Here is a 19086-nt window from a genome sequence, read left to right as displayed (position 1 = left end):
TCAGCTCATTACCTACAGCAGCAAGAGTGCGATTGTGTCTCCTGCGAAATTCCCACTTCAGTTGGAGAATATCGTCCATCTTTTGGTCTATGACCTCGACCGGGTCCTCGGTGCTATTCGTAATATATGTGCAACATTTCACGCCGTATTGTGTTGCCAGTGTGACACAATATCCGCCTGTCACTGCTGTGAGGTAATTAAGAACCATTCTATGCTGTACCAGTTCTGTTTTATAAACTTGAAGTTCTCTTCCAGTATACCTAAACGTGTCATCATACATTTCAGTGATATTATCTAACAAATTGGCGAGCGCAGATATGTATTTATAATTCAACACTCCTCTGGCGGTGCGAGTGATGTCTAACGCGATTAGAAACTGAATCCCGGTGGATTCATGGATCATGTCAGAGGCCGGATGCTCTGTTCTTTCTATCAGGTGCCGTTTAACTACGTGCTCGTAATGGGTGTGAGTATAAGGAGTTTGGGCAACACGGTGTATGTCTTTCATTTTGTCATGTGATACAGTCATTACTTCAGGCAGTACTTTTCCAATATATCACAATCCTTCAGAGTTTGGGGCAAGCCACTTATACGCCTTTCTCCCGCATATGAAATATGCATCATCGGGGAGAACATATGGGACGGAGTAGGACATAACCATATTACACACCTTCCATGTGAAATCTCCTAACCCTAATTCTTCCATCTGCTTAGTACACGTATCAGGTTGTACGATATGTGCACAGTATCCTGGTGATACCTCTCCAACTCTCGTAATCCTATTTCCTAAGGTATACCTATACCGGAAAGATTTTCCTCTACTGGCTATGTGGCGTATAAGCTCTGTATCTGTAGGCATTCTATCTGCTCTATGCGAAAAGGTCATGGTTTGGTTACTCCATGACACTTCCCAATTTCCCGGCTTTCGGGGATTGGAGATGTTAAAACATAATAGGGACCTATCCACATGGTATTGGTGGAGCTTCAAACTAGGAGGGCTGGAGATATTAAACCTCCTGTCCACCGGTCTCCCACCACTTAACTCAAGTACCTCCCCTAACGTTAAAGGAAATGGTACTAGCCCTGATTTGCTATGACCTTGAGGTACTTGAGAGCATACCCAACAATCTGTTTTATTTAACACACTACCCACTAAGGAGTGATAGTCACTCAATGGATGCCGGTCCATATGGATATTAAAACTGGATTGGCATTTCTTTATGCACCCATCCTCAATGACATTGTTACAGAGCCGACAGATACAGTTTTCTTCAGCTAACAATCCTTCACAATTCCTTCTATGGTCAATGCTATCGGATCGTTTTCTGATACTCGCCTTTGCTTGTTGATTATGTTGTTCTTGGAAAACTACGCCTCCATCTCTGTCATCAGAACTAGAGATGAGCGCCTGAAATTTTTCGGGTTTTGTGTTTTGGTTTTGGGTTCGGTTCCGCGGCCGTGTTTTGGGTTCGAACGCGTTTTGGCAAAACCTCACCGAATTATTTTTGTCGGATTCGGGTGTGTTTTGGATTCGGGTGTTTTTTTCCAAAAACACTAAAAAACAGCTTAAATCATAGAATTTGGGGGTCATTTTGATCCCAAAGTATTATTAACCTCAAAAACCATAATTTACACTCATTTTCAGTCTATTCTGAATACCTCACACCTCACAATATTATTTTTAGTCCTAAAATTTGCACCGAGGTCGCTGTGTGAGTAAGATAAGCGACCCTAGTGGCCGACACAAACACCGGGCCCATCTAGGAGTGGCACTGCAGTGTCACGCAGGATGTCCCTTCCAAAAAACCCTCCCCAAACAGCACATGACGCAAAGAAAAAAAGAGGCGCAATGAGGTAGCTGTGTGAGTAAGATTAGCGACCCTAGTGGCCGACACAAACACCGGGCCCATCTAGGAGTGGCACTGCAGTGTCACGCAGGATGGCCCTTCCAAAAAACCCTCCCCAAACAGCACATGACGCAAAGAAAAAAAGAGGCGCAATGAGGTAGCTGTGTGAGTAAGATTAGCGACCCTAGTGGCCGACACAAACACCGGGCCCATCTAGGAGTGGCACTGCAGTGTCACGCAGGATGGCCCTTCCAAAAAACCCTCCCCAAACAGCACATGACGCAAAGAAAAAAAGAGGCGCAATGAGGTAGCTGACTGTGTGAGTAAGATTAGCGACCCTAGTGGCCGACACAAACACCGGGCCCATCTAGGAGTGGCACTGCAGTGTCACGCAGGATGTCCCTTCCAAAAAACCCTCCCCAAACAGCACATGACGCAAAGAAAAAAAGAGGCGCAATGAGGTAGCTGTGTGAGTAAGATTAGCGACCCTAGTGGCCGACACAAACACCGGGCCCATCTAGGAGTGGCACTGCAGTGTCACGCAGGATGTCCCTTCCAAAAAACCCTCCCCAATCAGCACATGATGCAAAGAAAAAGAAAAGAAAAAAGAGGTGCAAGATGGAATTATCCTTGGGCCCTCCCACCCACCCTTATGTTGTATAAACAAAACAGGACATGCACACTTTAACCAACCCATCATTTCAGTGACAGGGTCTGCCACACGACTGTGACTGATATGACGGGTTGGTTTGGACCCCCCCAAAAAAGAAGCAATTAATCTCTCCTTGCACAAACTGGCTCTACAGAGGCAAGATGTCCACCTCATCTTCACCCTCCGATATATCACCGTGTACATCCCCCTCCTCACAGATTATCAATTCGTCCCCACTGGAATCCACCATCTCAGCTCCCTGTGTACTTTGTGGAGGCAATTGCTGCTGGTCAGTGTCTCCGCGGAGGAATTGATTATAATTCATTTTAATGAACATCATCTTCTCCACATTTTCTGGATGTAACCTCGTACGCCGATTGCTGACAAGGTGAGCGGCGGCACTAAACACTCTTTCGGAGTACACACTTGTGGGAGGGCAACTTAGGTAGAATAAAGCCAGTTTGTGCAAGGGCCTCCAAATTGCCTCTTTTTCCTGCCAGTATAAGTACGGACTGTGTGACGTGCCTACTTGGATGCGGTCACTCATATAATCCTCCACCATTCTATCAATGTTGAGAGAATCATATGCAGTGACAGTAGACGACATGTCCGTAATCGTTGTCAGGTCCTTCAGTCCGGACCAGATGTCAGCATCAGCAGTCGCTCCAGACTGCCCTGCATCACCGCCAGCGGGTGGGCTCGGAATTCTGAGCCTTTTCCTCGCACCCCCAGTTGCGGGAGAATGTGAAGGAGGAGATGTTGACAGGTCGCGTTCCGCTTGACTTGACAATTTTGTCACCAGCAGGTCTTTCAACCCCAGCAGACCTGTGTCTGCCGGAAAGAGAGATCCAAGGTAGGCTTTAAATCTAGGATCGAGCACGGTGGCCAAAATGTAGTGCTCTGATTTCAACAGATTGACCACCCGTGAATCCTTGTTAAGCGAATTAAGGGCTGCATCCACAAGTCCCACATGCCTAGCGGAATCGCTCCGTGTTAGCTCCTTCTTCAATGCCTCCAGCTTCTTCTGCAAAAGCCTGATGAGGGGAATGACCTGACTCAGGCTGGCAGTGTCTGAACTGACTTCACGTGTGGCAAGTTCAAAGGGCATCAGAACCTTGCACAACGTTGAAATCATTCTCCACTGCACTTGAGACAGGTGCATTCCATCTCCTATATCGTGCTCAATTGTATAGGCTTGAATGGCCTTTTGCTGCTCCTCCAACCTCTGAAGCATATAGAGGGTTGAATTCCACCTCGTTACCACTTCTTGCTTCAGATGATGGCAGGGCAGGTTCAGTAGTTTTTGGTGGTGCTCCAGTCTTCTGTACGTGGTGCCTGTACGCCGAAAGTGTCCCGCAATTTTTCTGGCCACCGACAGCATCTCTTGCACGCCCCTGTCGTTTTTTAAAAAATTCTGCACCACCAAATTCAAGGTATGTGCAAAACATGGGACGTGCTGGAATTTGCCCATATTTAATGCACACACAATATTGCTGGCGTTGTCCGATGCCACAAATCCACAGGAGAGTCCAATTGGGGTAAGCCATTCCGCGATGATCTTCCTCAGTTGCCGTAAGAGGTTTTCAGCTGTGTGCGTATTCTGGAAAGCGGTGATACAAAGCGTAGCCTGCCTAGGAAAGAGTTGGCGTTTGCGAGATGCTGCTACTGGTGCCGCCGCTGCTGTTCTTGCGGCGGGAGTCCATACATCTACCCAGTGGGCTGTCACAGTCATATAGTCCTGACCCTGCCCTGCTCCACTTGTCCACATGTCCGTGGTTAAGTGGACATTGGGTACAGCTGCATTTTTTAGGACACTGGTGACTCTTTTTCTGAGGTCTGTGTACATTTTCGGTATCGCCTGCCTAGAGAAATGGAACCTAGATGGTATTTGGTACCGGGGACACAGTACCTCCAACAAGTCTCTAGTTGGCTCTGCATTAATGATGGATACCGGAACCACGTTTCTCACCACCCAGGATGCCAAGGCCTCAGTTATCCGCTTTGCAGTAGGATGACTGCTGTGATATTTCATCTTCCTCGCAAAGGACTGTTGAACAGTCAATTGCTTACTGGAAGTAGTACAAGTGGGCTTACGACTTCCCCTCTGGGATGACCATCGACTCCCAGCGGCAACAACAGCAGCGCCAGCAGCAGTAGGCGTTACACGCAAGGATGCATCGGAGGAATCCCAGGCAGGAGAGGACTCGTCAGACTTGCCAGTGACATGGCCTGCAGGACTATTGGCATTCCTGGGGAAGGAGGAAATTGACACTGAGGGAGTTGGTGGGGTGGTTTGCGTGAGCTTGGTTACAAGAGGAAGGGATTTACTGGTCAGTGGACTGCTTCCGCTGTCACCCAAAGTTTTTGAACTTGTCACTGACTTATTATGAATGCGCTGCAGGTGACGTATAAGGGAGGATGTTCCGAGGTGGTTAACGTCCTTACCCCTACTTATTACAGCTTGACAAAGGGAACACACGGCTTGACACCTGTTGTCCGCATTTCTGGTGAAATACCTCCACACCGAAGAGCTGATTTTTTTGGTATTTTCACCTGGCATGTCAACGGCCATATTCCTCCCACGGACAACAGGTGTCTCCCCGGGTGCCTGACTTAAACAAACCACCTCACCATCAGAATCCTTCTGGTCAATTTCCTCCCCAGCGCCAGCAACACCCATATCCTCCTCATCCTGGTGTACTTCAACACTGACATCTTCAATCTGACTATCAGGAACTGGACTGCGGGTGCTCCTTCCAGCACTTGCAGGGGGCATGCAAATAGTGGAAGGCGCATGCTCTTCACGTCCAGTGTTGGGAAGGTCAGGCATCGCAACCGACACAATTGGACTCTCCTTGTGGATTTGGGATTTCAAAGAACGCACAGTTCTTTGCGGTGCTTTTGCCAGCTTGAGTCTTTTCAGTTTTCTAGCGAGAGGCTGAGTGCTTCCATCCTCATGTGAAGCTGAACCACTAGCCATGAACATAGGCCAGGGCCTCAGCCGTTCCTTGCCACTCCGTGTGGTAAATGGCATATTGGCAAGTTTACGCTTCTCCTCCGACAATTTTATTTTAGGTTTTGGAGTCCTTTTTTTTCTGATATTTGGTGTTTTGGATTTGACATGCTCTGTACTATGACATTGGGCATCGGCCTTGGCAGACGACGTTGCTGGCATTTCATCGTCTCGGCCATGACTAGTGGCAGCAGCTTCAGCACGAGGTGGAAGTGGATCTTGATCTTTCCCTAATTTTGGAACCTCAACTTTTTTGTTCTCCATATTTTATAGGCAGAACTAAAAGGCACCTCAGGTAAACAATGGAGATGGATGGATTGGATACTAGTATACAATTATGGACGGACTGCCACGGTTAGGTGGTATAAAAAAACCACGGTTAGGTGGTATATATTGTAATACAATTATGGATGGACGGACTGCCTGCCGAGTGCCGACACAGAGGTAGCCACAGCCGTGAACTACCGCACTGTACACTGGTTGATAAAGAGATAGTAGTATACTCGTAACAACTAGTATGACACTATGACGGTATAAAGAATGAAAAAAAAACCACGGTTAGGTGGTATATATTATAATACAATTATGGATGGACGGACTGCCTGCCGACTGCCGACACAGAGGTAGCCACAGCCGTGAACTACCGCACTGTACACTGGTTGATAAAGAGATAGTAGTATACTCGTAACAACTAGTATGACACTATGACGGTATAAAGAATGAAAAAAAAACCACGGTTAGGTGGTATATATTATAATAATACAATTATGGATGGACGGACTGCCTGCCGAGTTCCGACACAGAGGTAGCCACAGCCGTGAACTACCGCACTGTACACTGGTTGATAAAGAGATAGTAGTATACTCGTAACAACTAGTATGACTGACTATGACGGTATAAAGAATGAAAAAAAAACCACGGTTAGGTGGTATATATTGTAATACAATTATGGATGGACGGACTGCCTGCCGAGTTCCGACACAGAGGTAGCCACAGCCGTGAACTACCGCACTGTACACTGGTTGATAAAGAGATAGTAGTATACTCGTAACAACTAGTATGACTGACTATGACGGTATAAAGAATGAAAAAAAAACCACGGTTAGGTGGTATATATTGTAATACAATTATGGATGGACGGACTGCCTGCCGAGTTCCGACACAGAGGTAGCCACAGCCGTGAACTACCGCACTGTACACTGGTTGATAAAGAGATAGTAGTATACTCGTAACAACTAGTATGACTGACTATGACGGTATAAAGAATGAAAAAAAAAACACGGTTAGGTGGTATATATTATAATACAATTATGGATGGACGGACTGCCTGCCGACTGCCGACACAGAGGTAGCCACAGCCGTGAACTACCGCACTGTACACTGGTTGATAAAGAGATAGTAGTATACTCGTAACAACTAGTATGACACTATGACGGTATAAAGAATGAAAAAAAACCCACGGTTAGGTGGTATATATTATAATACAATTATGGATGGACGGACTGCCTGCCGAGTGCCGACACAGAGGTAGCCACAGCCGTGAACTACCGCACTGTACACTGGTTGATAAAGAGATAGTAGTATACTCGTAACAACTAGTATGACTGACTATGACGGTATAAAGAATGAAAAAAAAACCACGGTTAGGTGGTATATATTATAATACAATTATGGATGGACGGACTGCCTGCCGACTGCCGACACAGAGGTAGCCACAGCCGTGAACTACCGCACTGTACACTGGTTGATAAAGAGATAGTAGTATACTCGTAACAACTAGTATGACACTATGACGGTATAAAGAATGAAAAAAAAACCACGGTTAGGTGGTATATATTATAATACAATTATGGATGGACGGACTGCCTGCCGACTGCCGACACAGAGGTAGCCACAGCCGTGAACTACCGCACTGTACACTGGTTGATAAAGAGATAGTAGTATACTCGTAACAACTAGTATGACACTATGACGGTATAAAGAATGAAAAAAAAACCACGGTTAGGTGGTATATATTATAATAATACAATTATGGATGGACGGACTGCCTGCCGACTGCCGACACAGAGGTAGCCACAGCCGTGAACTACCGCACTGTACACTGGTTGATAAAGAGATAGTAGTATACTCGTAACAACTAGTATGACTATGACGACGGTATAAAGAAAGAAAAAAAAATACCACGGTTAGGTGGTATATAATTATACAATTATGGATGGACGGACTGCCTGCCGAGTGCCGACTGCCGACACAGAGGTAGCCACAGCCGTGAACTACCGCACTGTACTGTGTCTGCTGCTAATATAGACTGGTTGATAAAGAGATAGTATACAACAATATACTACTATACTGGTGGTCAGGCACTGGTCACCACTAGTCACACTGGCAGTGGCACTCCTGCAGCAAAAGTGTGCACTGTTTAATTTTAAATTAATATAATATTATGTACTCCTGGCTCCTGCTATAACAACCTGCAGTGCTCCCCAGTCTCCCCCACAATTATTATAAGCTTTTATACATTGATGTGCAGCACACTGGGCTGAGCTGAGTGCACACAGACTGAGTCACACTGTGTGACTGCTGTGTATCGTTTTTTTCAGGCAGAGAACGGATATAGCAGAGAACGGATATATTAAATAAAAGTTAACTTAACAACAACTGCACTGGTCACTGTGGTAAACTCTGTCTGCACAATCTCTCTCTCTCTCTCTTCTAATCTATTCTAATGGAGAGGACGCCAGCCACGTCCTCTCCCTATCAATCTCAATGCACGTGTGAAAATGGCGGCGACGCGCGGCTCCTTATATAGAATCCGAGTCTCGCGAGAATCCGACAGCGTCATGATGACGTTCGGGCGCGCTCGGGTTAACCGAGCAAGGCGGGAAGATCCGAGTCGCTCGGACCCGTGAAAAAAAAAGTGAAGTTCGTGCGGGTTCGGATTCAAAGAAACCGAACCCGCTCATCTCTAATCAGAACCCATTCCAGAACCTCTCTCGACCTCCATGGTACTCTCGCCGGAACAGACTGCTCTGGTCAACAGGAAAATCCGGATCACAGTCTCTTGGGGCAAGTCCATCTTGTAGGAGGAAACGGAGAAGAATGAGAAGGGGGAAAAAAATAATTTGAGGGAGAGGGGATGGGAAGTTGGAGAAAAACAATAAAAGGGAACAGGGGATCGACAACTGCTTTTGGTCTTGTGATTTTCAATGCTCAGGTGCCGCCTCAATCCTCCTGGAACAGACACTCCAGTGATACAACCTCTACCGTCTGTTCCTTATCACGGGGCCTCTCTGGATCAGCAACCTTTTTACAGTGGGACGAATGAACCCAAGTCTCTCTCTCAGCAACCTTCAATGCTGTAGTGCTAGTCAATAAGACCTGGTATGGTCCTTCCCATCTGTCAATAAGGCAACCTGAGCGTAGAAAATTCCGTATCATTACATAATCCCCAGGTTCAATGTCATGACAATTACTATCTGGTAAATCAGGAATCACTAACTTCAGATTATCATGTTGATTCCTTAACTGTTTACTCATGTTAATCAAGTATTTTACAGTCACTTCATTGTTACACTTCAAATCATCCTGAGGGTTAATCATAACATGCGGTTGTCGACCAAACAAGATTTCAAAGGGAGACAGATTAAGAGGGGACCTGGGAGTGGTTCTGATGCTGTACAGTACAATGGGTAAAGCTTCTGGCCATGTCAATCCTGTCTCTGCCATCACTTTACTCAGTTTATTTTTAATAGTGCTGTTCACTCTTTCCACTTTCGCACTCACCTGTGGACGGTATGGAGTGTGCAGCTTGCTATCAATTCCCATCAATTTACACATTCCTTGAAAGACATCACCTGTAAAATGGGTACCCCTATCACTTTCGATAATTCTAGGGATACCATATCTACATACAAATTTCTGCACAATTTTCTTAGCAGTAAACATAGCGGTATTTGTGGCCGCTGGAAATGCTTCGACCCAATTTGAGAAAACATCTATACAAACAAGTACATATTTCAAATTTCGACAAGGGGGTAATTGAATAAGTCAATCTGTATTACCTGGAAAGGGCCGCCGGCAGGTGGGATATGAGATGGTTCTGTAGGTATTGCCTTTCCGATGTTCTTTCTCAGACAGGTAAGGCATGACATTGCTCTTTTACTCGCATGAGATGAAAATCCCGGGGCGCACCAATATGCTCTTACCAACTTGCACATCCCTTCCTTGCCCAAATGAGTCAGCCCGTGAGCTGCCTCAGCTAAACATGGAAGGTATGCTCTGGGGGCCACTGGTTTACCGTGTCCATCCGTCCAGAGTCCTGAGGACTCCTGGCCATATCCTTTTGCCTTCCAGACTGCCTTTTCCTGTGTGGAACACAAATTTTGCATTTCACACAACTTCTGTGTGTTGATGGTATTAAATACCATCAGTTGTGTGGTGTCTGTCTGTCTGGGGGTAGCAGCTGCTAACTTAGCAGCTTCGTCTGCTCGGCTGTTACCAAGTGATACTGGGTCTTGGCTATATGTGTGTGCTTTACATTTGATAACAGCCACTCTGTCGGGTTCCTGTATCGCTGTTAGAAGCCTTTTTATGTGAGCTGCATGCGCTACCGGTGTACCAGCTGCCGTCATGAAATTTCTGAGGCGCCATAGGGCTCCGAAATCATGGACTACCCCGAATGCGTATCTAGAATCGGTGTAGATATTGGCTGATTTGCCCTTAGCCAATTCACATGCTCTGGTTAGGGCGACCAGTTCAGCAACCTGGGCTGAGTGAGGTGGGCCTAGCGGTTCCGCTTCTATGGTGCCTTGGTCATCTACGACTGCGTATCCAGTACACAAGTCTCCCGAGTCTGACTGTCTATGACAACTACCGTCCGTGTAGAACGTAAGTTCTACATCTTCCAGTGGGTTGTCACTGATGTCAGGCCTTGCGGTAAAATTTTGGGTCAAATATTCCATACAATCATGTGTGTCTTCCTTTGTATTAAATTCTCCTTCTCCACCACTCTCATCCTCCACCCTTTGTGCCTGTCCAGGCACACCTGGGAGATATGTTGCAGGATTTAATGCACTGCATCTCCTTATGGTGATGTTTACGGGGGCCATTAGTGCCAATTCCCATCTTGTAAACCGCGCTGATGAGACGTGTCTGGTTTGGGCAGAATTTAACAAGGCTGACACTGCATGTGGTGTATGAATTGTGAGGTTGTGACCTAGCACGACATCTTCGCTTTTCGTTACTAGCAATGCTATCGCAGCAATGCTTCGCAAGCATGTGGGGAGGGATCGCGCTACCGTATCTAGCTGAGCGCTGTAATATGCTACTGGCCTGCTGGCATCACCGTGCTTTTGGGTTAGTACGCCTGCCGCGCAACCAGCACTTTCTGTTCCGTATAGTTCAAAGGGTTTCCCATAGTCTGGCATACCTAATGCTGGTGCCTGCGTTAGGCACTGTTTAAGTCTCTCAAATGCTGTCTCAGACTCGTCTGTATGCGAAATCCGATCAGGTTTGTTTGAGGAGACCATTTCCTGCAAGGGTAACGCTAGAATGGAAAACCCTGGGATCCAGTTACGGCAATACCCACACATTCCTAAAAATGTTCTGATCTGTTGCTGGGTTTGTGGCAGAGTCATGTCTCTAATTGCTTGAATTCTATCAGCGGTCAGGTGTCTCAGTCCTTGTGTTAGACAGTGTCCCAAATATTTTACCTTAGTTTGGCATAATTGCAACTTGTCTTTGGAAACCTTGTGTCCTGTGTCTGAAAGATGAAACAGGAGCTGTTTCGTATCCTTCAGGGATGCCTCCAATGAATCAGAACACAGTAGTAGATCATCCACGTACTGTATTAATACTGATCCACTCACTGGTTGGAAAGACTGTAAACAGTCATGCAAAGCCTGGGAAAATATACTTGGACTATCTATGAATCCTTGTGGTAATCGAGTCCATGTGTATTGGACTCCTCTGTATGTAAATGCAAACAAATATTGACTGTCAGGGTGCAGAGGTACCGAAAAGAAAGCGGAGCAGAGGTCAATAACAGTGAAAAATTTCGCAGTGGGAGGGATTTGCATTAGGATGACAGCTGGATTTGGCACTACGGGGAACTGACTCTCAACTATTTTGTTAATCCCCCTTAGATCCTGCACTAGCCTGTAACCCCTCCCCCCACTCTTTTTCACAGGGAAGATGGGACTATTGGCAGTGCTGGACGTTCTTACCAGAATGCCCTGTTGTAGCAAGCGCTCTATTACGGGATACACTCCTAACTCCACCTCTGGCTTCAGAGGGTACTGTGGGATTTTTGGAGCTATCCTACCATCTTTTACTTGTACAACTACCGGAGCTACGTTTGCCATTAATCCAGTGTCCTGTCCATCTTTAGTCCAAAGTGACTCTGGTATCTGAGATGTCATTTCTTCTACTTGGGAGGGAGTCCTATTTGTCATAATGGTATGTGACATTAATTTTGATGGGGAGTCTAACATGTCTCGCACTTCCTGAGCGTGATTCTCAGGTATGTCCAAGAATACACCTTCAGGAGTACAATAAATGACGCACCCCATTTTACACAGTAAGTCTCTTCCCAGGAGATTAGTCGGTGCCGATGCAGCCAGCAAAAAGGAATGCTTGGTATGTAAAGGCCCTACTGTAATCTCGGCTGGTTTGCTAACAGGGTAGTGCTGGACTACTCCCGTTACCCCTATGGCTGGAATTGTCTTACCAGTGGTTCTCATGCCCACTGTCGAATTTATCACTGATTTGGCCGCCCCTGTGTCTACAAGAAAGTTTAATGATTTACCAGCTACATTGATTGCAATTTCTGGTTCACTTCCAAGGCTTGCAATCAATTTTACTGGCTGCAGATTACAGGTATGGCCACACCCCTATTGGGTATGGTGACCTCCCTGAATCCCGCTGGCAGCAACTACTTGTGATGGAGTTAATTGGGAGCTACCAGAGGCTTGCCAGTCTCTGTTCGGGGGGTATCTTTTTGTTTCCCCTGCATGTGGCTCATAACTCCGTTTCTGCGGACCCTGATCCCAATGTCGTGTGTCGTGTCGTTGTCTAGGGGGTTGATAAGATTTTTGTACATTTCTCGATCTACAGTCTCGTGCAAAGTGTCCCTGTTTGTGACAAAAATAACAAGTAACCACATTTGACTTACCCACAGGGTTTGGTGATATAAACACAGGCTGTTTTGTGGTCAGGGCCTGTATACTTACTGACATTAACTTATCACCTTGTTGTTCCCTGTGTCTGGTGATGTTCCTATCGTGATCAATAGCAGCCTCTCTCAAAGTAGCCACAGACAGACCTCGCCAACATGGTTGTGTGGTCTGTACCCTAGTCTTCAATGACTCTTTTAAACCATCCATCAGTACCGATACTGCTACTTCTCGATGGTTTATGTTTGTTTTAATGTCCTCTATGCCTGTGTATTTTGCCATTTCTGATAATGCTCTGTGAAAATACTCTGCAGCTGTTTCTGACTCCTTCTGTTTAATGGAGAATATTTTGTTCCATTTAACTACGGCTGGGAAATACTCCTTTAACTGTAAACTTATTCTTTTTACATTATCTTTGTTGTACACATCTGTAAGAGGTACATCCTGATCTAATCCACAGTTAGCTAAAAATTGAGCTGCGTCAACATTGGAGGGTAAACAAGCTCTTAGCAGTACTTGCCAATCTTTATTATTGGGCTCTACCGTGTTACCTAGGTCTCTGATGTATTTTTGGCTGGCAACTAAGTCTTTTCTAGGGTCAGGGAATTCAGACACTATGGTCCTTAATTCCATTCGGGAAAATGGGCTATACATGGCAATGTTCCTAACAGGAGTGACTCCTGAAGTGTCTGTTTTCCCATTTGGAACTACTATTACCTTAACAGGATTAACTCTAACAACCTCATTCTGTGTAGATTCTACAGTTTGTGGTGAAATAGTTTCAACATAGTGTATGGTGCCGTACTTACCCGTTGATACGACCTCACCTATCCCTCCGCTAGGGGCCTTTGTTACTAATCTCGGGGGTGGAGCTGTGCCTACTGTGGTCTCTGCTATGGTGGCTGCTAGAGAGAGCGCTGAAATTGTTGCCGATTCGTCCTCTTGATCACACTCCTGAGGAAAGTTCAAAACAGGGTACAACTTGCACGGGTTAATACTTGCATTGGTTAATTGGTTAACATTATCTTTAACATTTACACAGTTGCTAAGTGTTTGTTTGTTACACCTTAATGCGTCATTCTCCGCAACCAATTTCTCTCCTGATATGTATGGTGGCGGTGGGGCCGTGGCTATCAGTTTTCTGATCGAGCCAGATACCGCCGCCTGAGCCAATCCTCTCTGTATGTCACCCTCCTGTTGCCACAACTGCAAATAATCATAATGCTTGATTCGTCTCTTTGCTGATTTAATGAGACATATCCTTCTCCTTAAATTCGTTAACACTTCTGTGCTGAAGCTACCTACTCTTGGGAATTTCTCCCCGTCATGTACCGTCATTCTCTCCCATTCATCACATAAAGCTTCTGTGTGACTTCCGTATTTCTCACACATTACGTACCTTGCCGACCCGACTGGTCGGTTCACTGAATCAACCCGAACCGAGGTTGATCGCCCCCTACCTGAACAAGTGGCCCCCATAGTTCGAAGGTGTTGCTTTATTCAGCCAACCCTTACGCAAACCAAAATGTTCAAAATAGGCTGACGGTGGCGGTTTACCGAGTACCCCACTCACTCGCCCACGCCGACCAATACGACCTGATCACACTGATATAGTGCTGGCGTACTCGACCCAGGGCCCCTGCGACCTGAACCTCTATTTACTGGAACCTGCGAGGGTGATCCGAAGAACACTTACTCTTTCCAGTAACTATTGGTTGTTGGATAGTTCCTGAGTGAGCAGCGAACCTCCCTTAAAATAAAAAAAATTACACAAATCACGTTAGAATGTACAAATAGCGTTTATGACCTTCGTACACAAATAGTACCGGTCAGGTTTACTAATGTACACAATTACGTGCGGTACAATCGTTCAGCACATAAGCAACTAATCTTATGTACGGAGCGACCAGTGGAATCGAAAATTACGGCTGCGAATTCCTTCAGCCAGAGCTTGTATGGCCTATATGGGTGTTGCACCAACCCTTTCTTGGTGTTGTGCCTGTGGACTGTATAGCGGACTTCCTTGTCTGCTGTACCTGAACCTGCTGGTCTGCTATGACCTCCTGGTCTGTTACAGTATGACCTCCTGGTCTGCTACACTCTAATGCTCAAATTGTATGTTTTAACCAGGGATGCCTCCCTAGCCACCATGTACGTCACTTACACGCATGTACCTCACGAGAACTCGACTTTTCTTGTGGTTCAACCTCAAAAATTGTAAAAACAAACACTCACTCACCACATATACACTTTTGTTTCTATTTCTATTTCTGCGCAGAAATTTTCTTTAGACCAGATGTGTTACCAATTAGGAGAAGGATCTGTTAATTTAAATTTCGAATGTTAAAATAGATTTGCGCGATTTATCGCCTTGCTTTATTTACCGCGTTGCGCTATTTATCGCGTTGAAAAAAATTAACACTTGTGATTTGAGTTACGTGGGCGTACCCGTACACTCCGTTGCGTAATATACGCTGCGTGCGTCGGCCCTTGGGTTGCGTACGCAAGTCTCAGTCCTTTGTTAGAGACACGTGTACGCACAGCAAAGATCCACCGTAACACAATTTATACGTTTATCAATGTAGATGATCCTTTATCATCTACCGCGCACCACACTGACTTCGCCTTGTCTCTCAGGCACAGCTGTGTTTGTCTATACTTTAACTATATTACCTTTTTACTCTTAAACTATAAAATAGCAGCAAATCTCTCTTAGCACGTTTATCAACTATAAAACTGGCAAACAGGAGAGTGATATACGAAAATACACAAATGAAAAAAAGAAATGCAGATATATATGTGTGCGTGCGTGTGTACGCAAGGCAGAAAAATAAACAGTTTTAAAAGAGACTAGCGTGTTGTTCTTACCTCCGGTTCCCGGATTCCTTCAGCACCCTTTACTAAGAGAAGCAGACGCTTATCCAAACAGCACTACGAGGAATATGATCTCCCGCCCTTTGCTGCTGGATAATGTCTGCTGAAATTACCTAGTGCAGATGTGTGAAGGACAGGACGAGCCCGCAATTGATAAAGCTAAATATTTATCTTATATAATACCCTTTATGAGGTCTAAGAACACTGTACGCTATCTACGTATGAAGTACCGTAAGGGTACGCACGTTGCGTAACAATCGCTTAGCCGTAGTCGAGACGCTCAAGCGTCACGTTCGCTCACGGCCAAGAGATCACAGACAGGCACGCTATTGGCTGCCGACTACCGTAATGATTCGCTATATCGATGCGAACGCTCGGGACCACGAGGAGATCACCAGCGGCGCAGAACGCTCACAATGTTAAACCTTTATATCTAAACCATAAACACTGTAATATGCTGTAAAAACCTTTGTGTAGAGATAGGGTGTAGATGCAACCTAGTGTAACCTTATTAACTCAAATGCTGTTCGAGCGTCACCGACGCTCCGAGAATACTAAACACTATAAGAAATACACAGATACCTGGGCTTAGGGTCCAACGCCTAATATATATATATTATGAATGATATACTTGCAAAAGAATTAATACAAATACAAATCATACACTACAATATAACATAGACTACCTAACCAGATAACTACACAGGAAATATAATACAATTACTGTTTGAGGGAAAATAAGAGAGAAAGAGGAGAAGAGAGAGAGAGAGATTGGCCCACAATAACAAGAAGATCAATATAGTTGCGGAGAAAACTTACGCACAAAGGAAACGATCGCATGCGCCTCTGGACATCCAGCTCCCGATTTTCAGCAATGATAACCGTTGAAGAGTGAGAGCTGGATGTGATCGGCCTGTCTATTTATGCCCCACACACAATGCAATTCAATGGTCCCTACAATCTCATTGTTCATTGGACACAGGAATTCCTCCTCGCATTATAACAAAAGGTCATAGGTTGATTCATACAGGTGGGCTGTGACTATTTCCAACAGCTCAGGTGGGAGGGAAACTGGGTTTCCCGCCGCATGGATAAGTAAGTGCAAATACAGTAAATGTTCATAAACTTCTTATGTCCATAACTATTCGCACGAGCGATTAATCTGCTTCAAACCAACACAGGAATATTGCTAATTAAATACTCTTCCGATGGGTACTAAACACCACTGTATTACTCCTGTCTGACCCTTCGTATCAAACAAAGAGGGACTTCTCTGTTCACGAACATTCTATATTAACCAAACTTTCAGAATCTATCAAAGGGACCATGATCTACAAAATACATTATATAGTGAAAATATGTAACGATTGAGTCGCACGCTACGATCACATAAACTCTACCGTAAATACGCATACCGTGCGCCTGCGGGTGCCCGCGACTGTGAGTATGCGCACGTACGGGAGAGCGTACGCATGCGCAGCACGGACCTGTGTGAGGTGCAAATATGGTAGTGTGCATAGAGATATTTTTCTGACTTTGACAAAATATATAGAAATCTTTAAAAATAGAGGCTTATCTTATTATGGAGGGTCAAGGCAAAGCTACCCAATTATTATTACAAAAAGCTGTAGAGTTCCTGCGGAAACATACAGTAGCACTATATACAGGGCTGGTTCAGGGGCTTTTTGCGCCCCGGCTGGCAATAGGGGGCGTGGCTTCATACAGGGGGCTTGGTCAGCTACGCCCCCTGTACTGTAGTAGCGCCGCTGAATGGATGTGCGGTGCGCGATGATGTCATTGCGCACCGCACAGCAAAGGTCCTCTCCACGAAGGAAAACTAGACGCTAAGCGTATAGTTCCCTACGTGGAGAGGACCTTTGCTGTGCGGTGCGCGATGACGTCAACGCGCACCGCACATCATTACAGTAAAGGTCCTCTCCACGAAGGGAAACTAGACGCGTAGCATCTAATTTCCCTTCACAGCGGGCAGTGGGGCAGCGGCAGCGGGAGGCACAGCAGCAGCGGATCTTGCCATGGTGCGGCGCCCTCCGGATGGCGCCGGCGCCCTCCGGAAGGCGGCGCCCCGGGCAAAAGTCCTGCTTGCCCGTGGCAAGATCCGCTACTGACTATATATATATATATATGTATATTCTGTATAGAAAAGACACTATGCCAGCGTCTCAGTTTACCCGTTCTACGCAACCATTGGGTCACTCAGATGGTTGATTATGGGTGGATCTGCCTGTTTGTGCATAGTTGCTGAGGTCTGTGAAGCAGCCAGTGGGCGTCTCAGTACATCTCCAGGCGGCTGCAGCACTTACGTACTGTAGGAACCCAACCTAACATGCTTTCATTCGTCTAGGTGCGCTCTATATTGCGCCCATTTCATGCGTGTGAACGGCTGAATACACATCACTGGTCTCCGCTGTGGCTGCGATGGACAGTACGGTACACTCACTATTTCCAAATGATGACGGACTTTTATCGCTGCTTGTAACGTTCATGGGCCGTCAAGCATTGAGGAAATCGTCAGTGTTATCTGGGGGTGTAGTATGGTATGCTGGCGGCGTTATCTGGACATCCCATTCACGCTGGGACTCAGTGATCTCAGAAACCACAGGTGCAGAATATGTGCCCATGTCTGACCTCCCAAACCTGCCCTGGAGCTAATGGTGGTCCTGTGCCAAGGGTAGACCCCTGTCCTTTCACCCTGGGGAAACGTCGCTGTTATGTTTTATAAATACATTTCTGGATTGCTTCTATATGGGTTGATATACACTGAATGGTGTCATTGTTCTTTTATTCTTTACATTATTGATGGGGGACATGTGGCCCTATGAGTCCGCACCTGTGGCCCCCAGCTCCTTCCTGTTTTATTGGCAGATTTGTTTGTAGCAGCTTGTAACACTTGTATGAAAAGCCTTCCGATGTGTTATTATAGATCAGTGTCCCTTTCTCTGATTACATGTAATGTTTCAATGCATGTTATATTTTCAGTGTCTTTATACCATTATATGTGTTTACATTATGCCATTCTAAGCGCTGTGGGCGAAACGTACGCCGTAACGTCTGACGCCCATTTCTTTGTAGGAAGTAAGAATGAAACAGATTTTTACTGCTGGGGAAACACAAAAGCTTAGTAAGGAATCCCTCTCAGAAAATGGCTTAGACAGTCGTTTTGCATCGCCACGTAGATCTATCATCCTGATTGATCACTGTGTAATTGGCCATTATTGAGCCTAATTTAACCCTATAAGATCTCCCATCCATCTAGACTGTCTATTGCTACTGACATTGTACAAATAACTTACTCATGCAAATCCGGACCTATTCTGACCTTTTGCGATATTCGTGTTTAATTATACAAATGATTTTTGATAAATAAGATTACACCCTCTTCCATATGTTTATTCACTTCTTGATGAAACCAAAATTTAATTTTCATGCAGATTTGCTGAAAATCCGCTTAATATGTGCAGCGTCTCATTTATTCTGCAAATCACTTTCCATCGGTAGAGTAACGCCGGT

The 19086-nt window shown here is 45.5% G+C and overlaps 1 protein-coding gene across 1 annotated transcript in view; it reads left to right on the top strand.

Moving 5' to 3' along the window:
* Window positions 1–19086, top strand: part of USH2A (usherin) — a 1656840-nt gene that overhangs the window by 1544191 nt on the left and 93563 nt on the right. The gene's annotated exons all lie outside the window — the stretch shown is intronic.

The sequence above is a fragment of the Pseudophryne corroboree genome, chromosome 4 (assembly GCF_028390025.1).
Source record: "Pseudophryne corroboree isolate aPseCor3 chromosome 4, aPseCor3.hap2, whole genome shotgun sequence".
Lineage (NCBI taxonomy): Eukaryota > Metazoa > Chordata > Amphibia > Anura > Myobatrachidae > Pseudophryne > Pseudophryne corroboree.
The sequence above is the reverse complement of the archived record's forward strand: the minus strand, read 5'-3'. Positions and strand labels throughout refer to the sequence as shown.